Source organism: Odocoileus virginianus, chromosome 2 (assembly GCF_023699985.2).
Source record: "Odocoileus virginianus isolate 20LAN1187 ecotype Illinois chromosome 2, Ovbor_1.2, whole genome shotgun sequence".
Lineage (NCBI taxonomy): Eukaryota > Metazoa > Chordata > Mammalia > Artiodactyla > Cervidae > Odocoileus > Odocoileus virginianus.
This window is the reverse complement of record NC_069675.1, coordinates 41,919,540-41,931,849: the sequence shown is the minus strand read 5'-3', so window position 1 is coordinate 41,931,849 and position 12,310 is coordinate 41,919,540. Positions and strand designations below refer to the sequence as shown.

Here is a 12,310-nt window from a genome sequence, read left to right as displayed (position 1 = left end):
ATGATAAGTTAAAAATCACTCCATTATTCCTATTCCCTGAGGCAATTTATGCTGTTAAGCCATGCTTCTCCAAGATGTTATAAACATAAACACAGAATAGGTATGAGTTTTATTTGCTTTTTTATTTATTGTGTTTTATTTGCTTATCAACTTTTCTACAAAAATGCAATTATGGTATGTACATTTGAAAACAACTTGCTTTTGCACTTAATACAGTAATATTTCTCCATGTGAATATGTTGATAAATCTAATTTACTTCTTCTTTGTGATAGTCACATAACATCCTACAGCATGGAGGCACAGTGTTTATTTGGCCATTTTATCATTGACAGATTCTGGTGCATCGTCCAGTATTTTGCTACAGCAAACAGTGCTTCCATAAGTACCCCTGTCATACATTCTTAGGTACAAGTACTTTCATATCTCACTGGAAGAACAGCTTAAAATGGGGTTGCTGAAACCATGTGACCAACAAGGGATTAACTTCCAAAATATAAACAGCTCATACAGCTCAATATAAAAAAGACCAACAACAGAATCAAAAAGTGGGCAGATCTAAATAGACTTTCTTCAAAGAAGACTTACAGATAAACAGCAGGTTATGAAAAGATGCTTAACATTGCTAATTACTTCAGTTCAGTTAAGTTCAGTCGCTCAGTCGTGTCTGACTCTTTGCGACTCCATGATCACAGCACACCAAGTGCAAGACAAAACTGCAATAAGTTATCACCTCACACGGGTCAGAAGGGCTATCATCAAAAAGTCTACAATAATAAATGGTAGAGAGGGTGTGGAGAAAAAGAAATCCTCTTACACTGTTGGTAGGAATGCAAATTGGTTCAGTCGCTATGAAGAACAGTATGGAGGTTCCCTTAAAAAACTAAAAACAGACTACCATGTGATCCTGCAATCCCACTCCTTGGCATATATCCAGAGGAAACCATAATAATTTGAAATTTTTTGCACCCCAATGTTCACTGAAGCACTAATTGTGATTAGTGCTTCAAGACACGGAAGCAACCTAAAAGCCCATTGACAGATGAGTAGATAAAGAAGATATCACATACACACACACACACACAATGGAATATTACTCAGCCATAAAAATGAAATAATGCCATTTGTAGCAACATGGATCAACCTAGAGATTATCATACTAAGTAATGTAAGTCCAACAGAGAAAGACAAATATATGATATTACTTGTATGTGGAAAAATTATGCAAATAAATTTATATAACAGGACAGAAATAGATCCACAGACATAGGAAAAAAACTTATGGTTTCCCAAAGGGGAAAGTAGGGGGAGGGATAAATTAGAAGTTTGGAATCAACATATACACACCCATATGTGTGTGTTTAGTTGCTCAGTCATGTCCAACTCTGTAACCCCACGAACTGTAGCTACAGGCTCCTCTGTCCATGGGGATTCTCCAGGCAAGAATACTAGAGTGGGTTGCCATCCCCTCCTCCAGAGGATCTTCCCAACCTAGGGATAGAAACCAGGTCACTCACATTGCAGGTGGATTCTTTACCATCTGAGCCACCAGGGGAGCCCGTGTAAAAGCCAAGAGCAGCCAAAGATTATCAGCTAACCACTAGAAACCAGATGAAAAATGAAACAGATTTCACATGAATCTGGAACAGATTTTCTCTCATAATCCTCAGAAGGAATTAATCCTCCTGACACTCTCATCTTGGATTTCTAGCCTCCAGAACTGTGAGACAACAAATTTCTATTGTTTAAGCCACCCAGGTTGCGGTGCTCTGTTACAGCAGCCCTAGCAAACTAAGGTGCTCAGTTGTGTTGAGCTCTTTACAACCCCATGGATTATAGCCCGCCAGGCTCCTCTGTCCATGGGATTTTTCCAGGCAAGAGTACTGAAGTGGGTTGCCATTTCCTCCTCCAGGGGCTCTTCCTGACCCAGGGATCAGACCTTAGTCTCCTGCGTCTCCTGCATTGGCCGGTGAATTCTTTATCACTGAGCCGCCTGGGAAGCCCAGCAAGGGCACACAGATGAAGGCAGACTGCCTCCCCACCCGAGCTTCTCTCTCTAATCTCACCTGGGATGGAAGCACCTCAGACTCTCTAATGCAGCCCACTGCCTAGACCTCATGGAGAAGCAGGTTGACAGCTGTGACTTCATAGGAGGCAGCAGAGGTTGAGGAGGCAGAGTGTTGTGCCCAAGCTTTAGAGATTCAGCAGGGGACAAGGAGTTAACAACCACTCTGTGAACTACCCAAGCATGGGATGCTGAGCTTTCTGTGAATTATTCTCCATCGCCTCCCCACTGTCTTTTGGCCTCTACCACACAAGAATCCTGACTGCGAAATGTGCAAAGGTGACCTGTAGTTATTCATTGGTGCTGTGTCCAATCGTTCCTCCTGCCACCCTAGTACCTAGTCCAGGGCCTGCCTCACAGTAAGTGGTCAGCCTTCACTCACTGGATGGATAGATGGATGGATAGCTGGATCAATGGATGGAAGATCAAAGGATGGTGGGCAAACACATAAGGAGATTGTGGGGAGAGAGCAAATTAGCCAAGATAGTGTGTTCAGGCTCTCTCGCCCTACGTTTTGTAAATAATGACCATATAACAGCAGAGTTCATTTATAGCACTGTGCACACACATCCCGAGGTTTACATAACAGCTGAGATCACTTATAGCACTGCACATGAGTGTTATGAGGTTCCTGCTTGGTCACGGGTTGTATACTCTACGTACATGTGAGATCCACCTAAAAAGTGTCAGCATTACTGCTGCATCAGGGCTGTGTCTGTGTGGTCAGCCATGAGAGGAGAGACTGAAGTGTGAACACCTCTACGGCTGCTGTGTCAGCCAGAGGAGAATAAACGTGTCTGCATTTCTGCTCCTCAAGTCTCCTTCCAGCCTCTGAGCTCGCACCTTGCCTACCCTGGGTTCAGCAAACAGTGCAGACAGTGTGAATAGCAAGACAACTGGCGTCACAAGCAGGATCAACGATACAGAGATCCTATGGGTTAAACTTTCTGTGGTTCATGATTCCATAAAGCAGCTGGGATGTCATTACCACAAGGAGCTACTGGGAACGGAGTCAGCCGTTGAGTCACTGTAGATGCCTGTTCTTGCCACACAGACCCTACACTCATTCGCTCTAGGCTGAAAATTTCCCAGGTGTCAATCACCAAGCAAGGCTTCTAAGTTCCCTTTCATTAGTGTTCCCTCCTGGCAGCTCTTTATAACAGCTTCACCCGAAGGAGGTTGAAATAGCCTCTGGCAAATCTCTCCGGGATTCATAACCAACCCACACCCCAAAATCTACCAAAAGTTTCAGACAAATCCCAGAGAAGAAACTATGTTTAAAAGCAAATCTCTCTCCCTGACACTTCAACACAGATTTCTTTTTAAAAAGAATAAGCTCATTTTGAAACAACTGTCCAAGGGAAGATAGGTGAATAAACAAAACAAAACCTGAGGCCTATATATCATTGCACTGCAGAAATTTTCACAGATTGGAACTGTACTAAGGAAGGCAATTTCCAGAGTTGAGGAGAGACTGAAAGAGACACTGAGGACTTGAAAGCTGGAAATAGCAAGAAAAGTGTCTGAGTTTGGCCCACTTGGGCAGTTAAAGAGAACCCCACCACTCATTAACCAGCCCTAAAACCTGCTAGGTGAAAAATAAATGAATTCATTAAATGCAGAAATAGGGAAGATCTGGAGGCTTAACCAAAGAAATCCCAACTTCCAGAAAAACAAAAGGGGTGTTGGGCACAAGTAGATTTATGACCAGGAGTAAGGGCTGACTCCCAAATGAGGCAGCTCAGTTATACTGAACTGTCATTTTGGTTCAGCTATTTCCAGCTGTGCATGCAGGCACCTAGGGAGGGAAGTGTTTCTCAGAGTATGTCTGGCCAGGATGGTTGGCGTGGCTTATCAATTCAAGTGGTCCAGATCTTTGGTCAAACCTGTGGGGAAGTCATTCGGGAAACACAGGGAGAAGTTTCAAGAAAATGATGAGCTTTTGGGAGAATTATGACTCCAGTTTCACGTTAGCAACTGCCTGTGACAAATACAACCTCAGGTTTGGCTTAAGAAAGGCTGCTCATCATACTTTATCAGTTCCTCTCCAATTTATCACCTGCTTACTGAGGACCAGCCATCTACAGGCAGGGCCCTCACTAGATGCTGCACCTTCCAGCTTGACTTGCTAGTGCTTGCTTCTCTCATCCTCTTCAGGTTCCAGGTTCCTGGCTCCAGCTTCAACCTCTAACATAACTGCCTTTGGGCCATGTAGACTCCCTTCAGATCTCCCTGTTCTTGAATAGTTGGGGCTCTGAACATTCCTGGCACCTGCTATTGTCTTGTGTAAAAAATAACTCCCCTGCCATTGCATTTAGCCCCAGGCCAAAACAATGACTGTGCTTTGAATAATGCATGCTGTTCTAGGGCCTGCACAAGAACAATGGGGACACAGATGAGAGAGTTCCTAACTCCACCTGCATATTAGAGGACCCATCAGGAAAGGCCTTCGTGCACAGAGGAGATGGTCAGACTTTCTCCAAGGGGAGCAGAGTGGGGGCTGAACGTAACTCCAGGGAAGGAAGCAGCAGAGGAAACACTACAGAGACATGAAAGAGGATGTCAAATTAATAAGAAGCCCACCCACTCCCAAGGAAGTGAAGTGGTCACATTTACTCTGTGCCCTTGGCTTCCACCACTCTTTCTGTAAGGGACTATAGGTGAGAATAATTTTCATTGTTGCCTTATTGGCAAGCCTATCATTTTTCTAAACTTTAAATCTCACAAGGAGCCCTGCAAGATCCATTCCCAGCTACCTTCTCCTTGTCATCCATCTTCCAAGATGGATACTATTCTTGAGAGGCCACATAGGACAGTGGGAAGAGAATGAGTTGTAAAGTCCTGAAAAGTGATTTTAAATCCCAACTCCACTAATAGCTGTGTGACACTGGACTGCTCACTTCTCTGAGATACTTTCCTCATCTGTAAAATGGGGGTGATAAACATCCACCAAATAGAGTGATCATGAAAATAAGAAAGAACATGTGCAAAGTAAGCCCAAAAATGTTTGGCATATAACCCATGTTCAAAGATGTTAACTGTTGTTATCCCAGATTGTAAGATGTACTGTCTCATCCTCACCCTGCGAGCCCTCTGGTCCCCTCAGTGCCTGGCTCCTACTGAGCAAAGGTAAGAAGTGGCTTAGTCACTTCATCCAGCACTCCATGACCTACATCCCTGCATCAAAAACACTGGGTTCCCCATTCTGCATCTCCATGGGGACTAACCTTTATCCCATGAAGCTTTCAAAACTAATTGCCATGCAAGAACAAGCCTTTTGAACCTAAAATCAATTTCTTAAGAAGAGGTCAGACTGTGACCTTTCTTAAGAGAGGTCAGACTGTGGCACTATGTCCTTTTTCTTTTGGCCAGTTTGTTGTTCCACTGCCTCCTGGGTGCTCAGATGTGTGCTTCCGGAGTAGGTACAGCCACTCCTGCCTCTCTGTTTCTTGGTCTTTCAGGTTCTCTTCATGCTTGTTGAGTCAGCGGCCCATGGGACATGTTTTCCTAGGCCACAGATCCAGGGGCTTGTACTTCTTGCCCTCATAGAATTTCTATTTCTGAGTCTGGTTAATGATGGAGATGGATTTATGAACAACTTGGATCTTGGAGAGTTTGGAAGCCATGCCACCTGTCACTTAAGCCACACACAGCTGAGACAGCTCCACCTTTAGGTCCTCCAGCTGTTTCAGCAGCTCCTCCTTCTTGCTCCAAAGGTCTCAAACCTTAGTCTTGGCCATGACTGTAGAGTCTTGTGGCACTGTTTTCAAATGCACTCCCAGAGGTCTGCTCTGAAAATCAGGGCCATAGACAGTTCCAGATCTTAAAGCATGTGAGACAGGCTTTTACTTTCAGGCAGAGTGATTTTGAGGCACCTCTTACTTTGAGGGATGTTTAAGGAAAATCTAAAAATTACATTTGCAGTCCCTTTCTTAAGTGAGAAAAATGCCAACTTCTTATTGGTCTGTAGATTCTGACAGAAAACCAATTTGAACTCCATGAGCTGCTAACTTTAAGTGGAGGGAAGGGGAAGGGAAGAGATAGGCATGCTGAAGTTCCCTAGAGAGTTACTGAGGTTACTTTTTTCCAGAATTCTAGATGAGTGGCAAGTATCTTGGTTGTCCAGGAAGAGGAAATGGTAACAGGACACTGTGTTTTGAGTTGGAAACAAACACTTGTTGGGATTCCTGGTAGCCTGTGCTGCCCTGGGGGTCCCGGGGCCAACTGGCTCCCAAACAGGAGCTGTGAAAGAAAACTGGCAGCAGAACTCAGCTAAGCTGCAACCTTGTGAACTCCAGTGGGAGAGTCACCCCTGGCTGAGGTTACTGCTGACGGAATGGGTTCATCCTCCTTCAGAGAACCTGAGTGGCTCTGTGGGGACACAGACAAAAGCCCCTTTGTGGAAGGCTGCAGGACCTTCAACAGCTGCCACCACGTGGCAGCACTGGGAGGACAGTGGGTCCCACTGCTCTCTCCCTCGTACATCCTGGACCTTCTCAGATCATCTCAGGTGAGGAGTGTGACCTCAAGGAAAGGCAGAGTGGTTGGAGGTTACTTGCTATGCCAGTGGAAAAAAGAGAGTTGCTCACATTTGTACCCCAAGTTTGTGGAGCCATCTTGACCGCTTCCATATGCTGCTGAATTTAGTCCCAATCAATTGTTGTTGTTGTTTTTAGTCACTCAGTCATGTCCGATTCTTTTGCAACCCCATGGACTGTAGCCCACAGGCTTCTCTGTCCATGGGTTTTCCCAGGCAAGAATACTGGAGTGGGTTGCCATTTCCTTCTCCAGGAGATCTTCCCAACTCAGGGATTGAACCCATGTCTCCTGTATCAGCAGGCATATTCTTTACCACTGAGCTACCAGGGAAGCCCCAGTCCCAGTCAGTAGCTGCACCTAAAAACTGATGAAGCAATCCAAATTGAATGTAGTAAAGGATACTTGACCGTCCAGTTAAGTTGGACAGTCTCTGGGGGTGTTTCCAGGTGTCTGACTCAAAGAACAGGCACTGTGTGAGTGATGAGGGGGCAAACAATTGAGCATATTGAGAATCTCTGAACTGACATCTCATCCTACTACAGCTTCATGTCAAAGACATGTTAGATGGGGTTTTTCCTGACTCGGTCTCAACTGAGACCTGAGCAAGTTTGGATAAAGGCCAGATCACAACATGCAGAATTCACAAAGGAAATTTCCAGATCTGGTTCTATGGTCCTCAAGCACTCTTGCCTACTTGAGAATATAGAAGAGCCTGTATCTAGAGAGGAGAGAGGAAGAAGAATTTCGAAAAGATTTATCTGGAGGTTGCTATTGCCAAGTTCCTACTCCCTTTCAGGGAGGGTCTAGAAGCAGCCTCTGCCCCTCAGGCTTAATGAGAGGACTTCTATGGTTGCAGTGGAAGACCTTCTACTGTGTTCGCAAAGGCCAGAGAGGGTACAGGAAATTTTGAAATAGCTAACGAGCTTCCTTGGTGGCTCAGTGGTAAAGAATATGCCTGCAATGCAGGAGATGCTAGTTTGATCCCTGAGTTGGGAAGATCCTCTGGAGAAGAAAATGGTGACCCACTCCAGTATTTTTGCCTGGGAAATCCATGGACAGAGGAGCTTAGCAGGCTACAATCCATAGGGTCACAAAGAGTCAGACATGACTTAGCGACTTAACAACAAGGGAGCCTGGACAGCAGGACGGAATATGTTGCCCCCAAACTGAACTGGACTCCCAGAATTTGTCAGAGTAAGGATGTGCGAGTGTTTCACAGACCATGAAGAGGCAGAACAACTGAACGAAAGAGGTTTTAAGCGCTGCTGAGAGCTGAGTCTTGGAGGTTGAAGGTACCCCAACAGTCAGATGTGATGCAGAATGGGCCATGAGCACACAAGGGCCCTAGGGGGATGACATCCAAAGGGACGGAAGGAACTGCCCACATCACAGGGCCTGTGGTCAGAGGGATGGGCAGGGGATCTCTGAAGAACCCACAAGCATATCACAAGTAAAGACTCAGCTTCAGTTATCCACTTCTCAAGGAGGCTTTGTCAGAGACAAGTGCCAAGTCAGGAGACTGTCTTTGTCCCCTAATTACTCATGTCCAGTCCCATTGCCAGCCTTCTATAGTGGGTTGGGGAAATATGAGCTGAGAAAGCAAGAATCTGACTACCCAGGGCTCTAAAACAGCAGATTTTCACCTACCTTCTGCTGCAGCTATGAGGAAGGGAAAAATTGAATGCTAATTTCATTTTTGACATTTTAATTAATTTACTGTTGAACTATAATTCATTTACAATACTATGCTTATTATGTACAGCAAAGTGACTCAGTCATGTGTACATATATCTACTCTTTTTTAGATTCCATTCCCATATAGGTCACTGGTGCTGCTGTTTGGTCACTAAGTTGTGTCCAACTTTTTTGCAGTCTCATAGCCATAAACTGCCAGGCCCTTCTGTACATGGAATTTCCTAGGCAAGAATACTGGAGTAGGTTGTCATTTCCTTCTCAGGGGGATCTTCCTGGCCCAAGGATTGAACCCATGTCTCCTGCATCTCCTGCATTTGCAGGCGGATTCTATACTGTTGAGCCACCAGGGACACTGCAATATAGGTTGTTCAGTTCAGTTCAGTCGCTCAGTCATGTCCAACTCTTTGCGACCCCATGGACTGCAGCATGTCAGGCCTCCATGTCCATCACCAACTCCTAGAGTTTACCCAAACTCATGTCCATTGAGTCGGTGATGCCATCCAGCCATCTCATCCTCTGTGGACCCCTTCTCCTCCTGCCTTCAATCTTTCCCAGCATCAGAGTCTTTTCAGATGAGTCAGCTCTTCACATCAGGTGGCCAAAGTATTGGAGTTTCAGCTTCAATATCAGTCCTTCAAATGAACACCCAGGACTGATCTCCTTTAGGATGGACTGGTTGGATCTCCTTGCAGTCCAAGGGACTCTCAAGAGTCTTCTCCAACACCACAGTTCAAAAGCATCAATTCTTTGGCACTCAGCTTTCTTTATAGTCCAACTCTTATATCCATACTTGACTACTGTAAAAACCATAGCCTTGACTAGATGGACCTTTGTTGACAAAGTAATGTCTCTGCTTTTTAATATGCTGTCTAGGTTAGTCATAACTTTCCTTCCAAGGAGTAAGCGTCTTTTAATTTCATGGCTGCAATCACCATCTGCAGTGATTTTGGAGCCCAGAAAAATAAAGACAGCCACTGTTTCCACTGGTTCCCCATCTATTTCCCATGAAGTGATGGGACCAGATGCCATGATCTTAGTTTTCTGAACGTTGAGTTTTAAGCCAACTTTTTCACTCTCCTCTTTCACTTTCATCAAGAGGCTCTTTAGTTCTTCTTCACTTTCTGCAATAAGGGTGGTGTCATCTGCATATCTGAGGTTATTGAAATTTCTCCTGGAAATCTTGATTCCAGCTTGTGCTTCTTCCAGCCCAGCATTTCTCATGATGTACTCTGCATCTAAGTTAAATAAGCAGGGTGACAATATACAGACTTGACACACTCCTTTTCATATTTGGAACCAGTCTGTTGTTCCATGTCTGGTTCTAACTGTTGCTTCCTGACCTGCATACAGATTTCTCAAGAGGCAGGTCAGGTGGTCTGGTACTCCCATCTCTTGAAGAATTTTCCAGTTTATTGTGAACCACACAGTCAAAAGCTTTGGTTTAGTCAATAAAGCAGAAATAGATGTTTTTCTGGAATTCTCTTGCTTTTTCTATGATCCAGTGGATGTTGGCAACTTGATCTCTGGTTCCTCTGCCTTTTCTAAATCCAGCTTGAACATCTGGAAGTTCACGGTTCGTGTATTGCTGAAGCCTGGCTTGGAGAATTTTGAGCATTACTCTACTAGAAGGTGAGATGAGGGCAATTGTGCGGTAGTTTGAGCATTCTTTGGCATTGCCTTTCTTTGGGATTGCAATGAAAACTGACCTTTTCTAGTCCTGTGGCCACTTCCGAATTTTCTAAATTTGCCAGCATATTGAGTGCAGCACTTTCACAGCATCATCTTACAAAGCACAAAAAAGAATTCCCTGTGCTATACAGTAGGTTATTATTAGTTGTCTTTTATGTAGAGTAAGGTTGTATATGTCGATCCCTATATGCCAGTTTATCCCTTCACCCCCCCCTTACTCCCTTGGTAATCATAAGTTTGTTTTCTACATCTGTGACCCAATTTCTATTTTGTAAATAGGTTTATTTGTACCATTTGTAAGATTCCATATATAAGTGATATCATATATTGTCTTTGTCTGACTTACCTCACTCAGTATGGCAGTCTCTATATCCATCCATGTTGCTGAAAATGGCATTATTTTGCTCTTTTTTTATGGCTGAGTATATTCCATGGTATACATGTACCACGTCTTCTTTATCCATTCCTCCATTGATGGACATCATCTTTGATTTCTTTCATTGGTATCTTACAATTTTCTGAGTACAAGTCTTTTGTCTCCTGAGGTAGGTTTATTCCTAGGTAATTTATTCTTTTTGCTGTTATGGGAAATGGGATTGTTTTCTTAATTTCTCTTTCTGATCTTTTGTTGTTAGTGTATGGGTGTGCAAGAGAGTTCTGTGTATAGATTTTTTATCTGGCAACTTTACCAAACTCATTGATGAGCTCTAGTAGTTTTCTGACAGCATTTTTAGGATTTTCTTTGTATAGTATCATGTTATCTGCAGTGACAATTTTACTTCTTTTCCAATTTAGATTACTTTCTTTTTTTATTTTATTATTAAATTGTTTATTGTCCTGCAAGGCTGTTGCTTCACTGTATAAAAATAGCACCAGCAAACACAGTATATTGCAAAGTTAAGACAGTAATACTCTTCACTGGACACTATACAACTAACAAACTTTTCTCCACTGCCAGTTATTTCTAGTGGGAAGATCATTTTGACCCAAATCCAAGGAGAGCTGTAAGCAAGTTACAATGTCATATAAGATATAAGATAACCATGTTATCCTTGAATTACGTAATTTTTGTAATTAGTTTTATCAGAGATAATTTCAGGAATTCTGAATAGTATAGCCGGAGCCTAGCCTAAAAATCACAGGATGCTGTGGAAAAGATACTATGTTTATCTGAAGGCATTAGAAAGTTAAGGGGTATTTTCTTCAGGAAACATTGTTACAAGTAGTTTCTTTTGCTAAAAGTTGCTTTTTAAATATCTATCCACCACTAATTTAAGACAACTATGCTAGATTAAGTTGTTTCAAAGTAGTTTATTTAAGGGTTCCATTTTCATTCCTCAATAGATTTTATGTATTTTTCATATGCTTCTTCACTCATTAGTTCATCTAGTTCTGAAGGGTTACTGAATGTCATCTTGATCAGCCAACCATCTTCATAACAAGACTTGTTGACAAGTCCTGGATTTTCTGCTAGAGCTTTATTAATTTCTGTTACTTCTCCTGATAGAGGGGAATAGAGTTCACTAGCAGCTTTCACACTTTCCAAAGCACCAAACTGCTCTTGTTTATTCAACTTTGTCCCAACTTCAGGCAGACTATAGTAAACAACATCTCCCAAAGCTTCCTGTGCAAAATTGCTGATTCCCACTGTTCCAACACCGTTTTCTGTTGTTACCCATTCGTGTTTTTCTGTGAATTTCCGCACCGACAGCAGAGCAGGGCCGGTGCGCAGTGCCTGGACGGCGCCCGCCCGCAGTCCCCGGGGCCGCGGCGAGCAGGGCGCGCTGGGTGCCGAGACGGCGCGCAGGCTGCCGACAGCGGCCAGCACGCTCCGCACCGCCTGCAGCGCCATGTTCGCACCTAGATTACTTTCATTTCTTTTTCTTCTCTGATTGCTATGGCTAGGACTTCCAAAATGATGTTGAATAAAAGTGGTGAGGGTGGACATCCTTGTCTTGTTCCTAGTCGTAGAGGAGATGTTTTCTGTTTTTCACCACTGAGAATGATGTTTGCTGTGTTTTTCATATTGCCTTTATAATATTGAGGTAAGTTCCCTCTGTGCCCACTTTCTGGAGAGTAATTTTTTTTTTATCATAAATGAGTGTTGAATTTTGTCAAAAGCTTTTTCTGCATCTACTGAAATGATCATGTGGTATTTATCCAGTAGGTTGTTAATGTGGTGTATCACATTGATTGATTTACATATGCTTAAGAATCTTTGCATCTCTGGGGTAAATCACACTTGATTATGGACTATGACCCTTTTAATGTGTTGTTGGTTTCAGTTTGCTAATAATTTGTTGAGGACTTTTGTGTCTATGTTC

General features: G+C 43.4%; 2 pseudogenes; both read right to left on the bottom strand.

The window, feature by feature from the left end:
• Positions 1–5,398: 5,398 nt before the first annotated feature.
• LOC110148252 (large ribosomal subunit protein uL29 pseudogene) lies at positions 5,399–5,803 on the bottom strand (annotated as a pseudogene).
• A 5,478-nt stretch (positions 5,804–11,281) lies between these two features.
• On the bottom strand, positions 11,282–11,838 carry LOC110148260 (glycine cleavage system H protein, mitochondrial pseudogene; annotated as a pseudogene).
• Between the last annotated feature and the right edge of the window lie 472 nt (positions 11,839–12,310).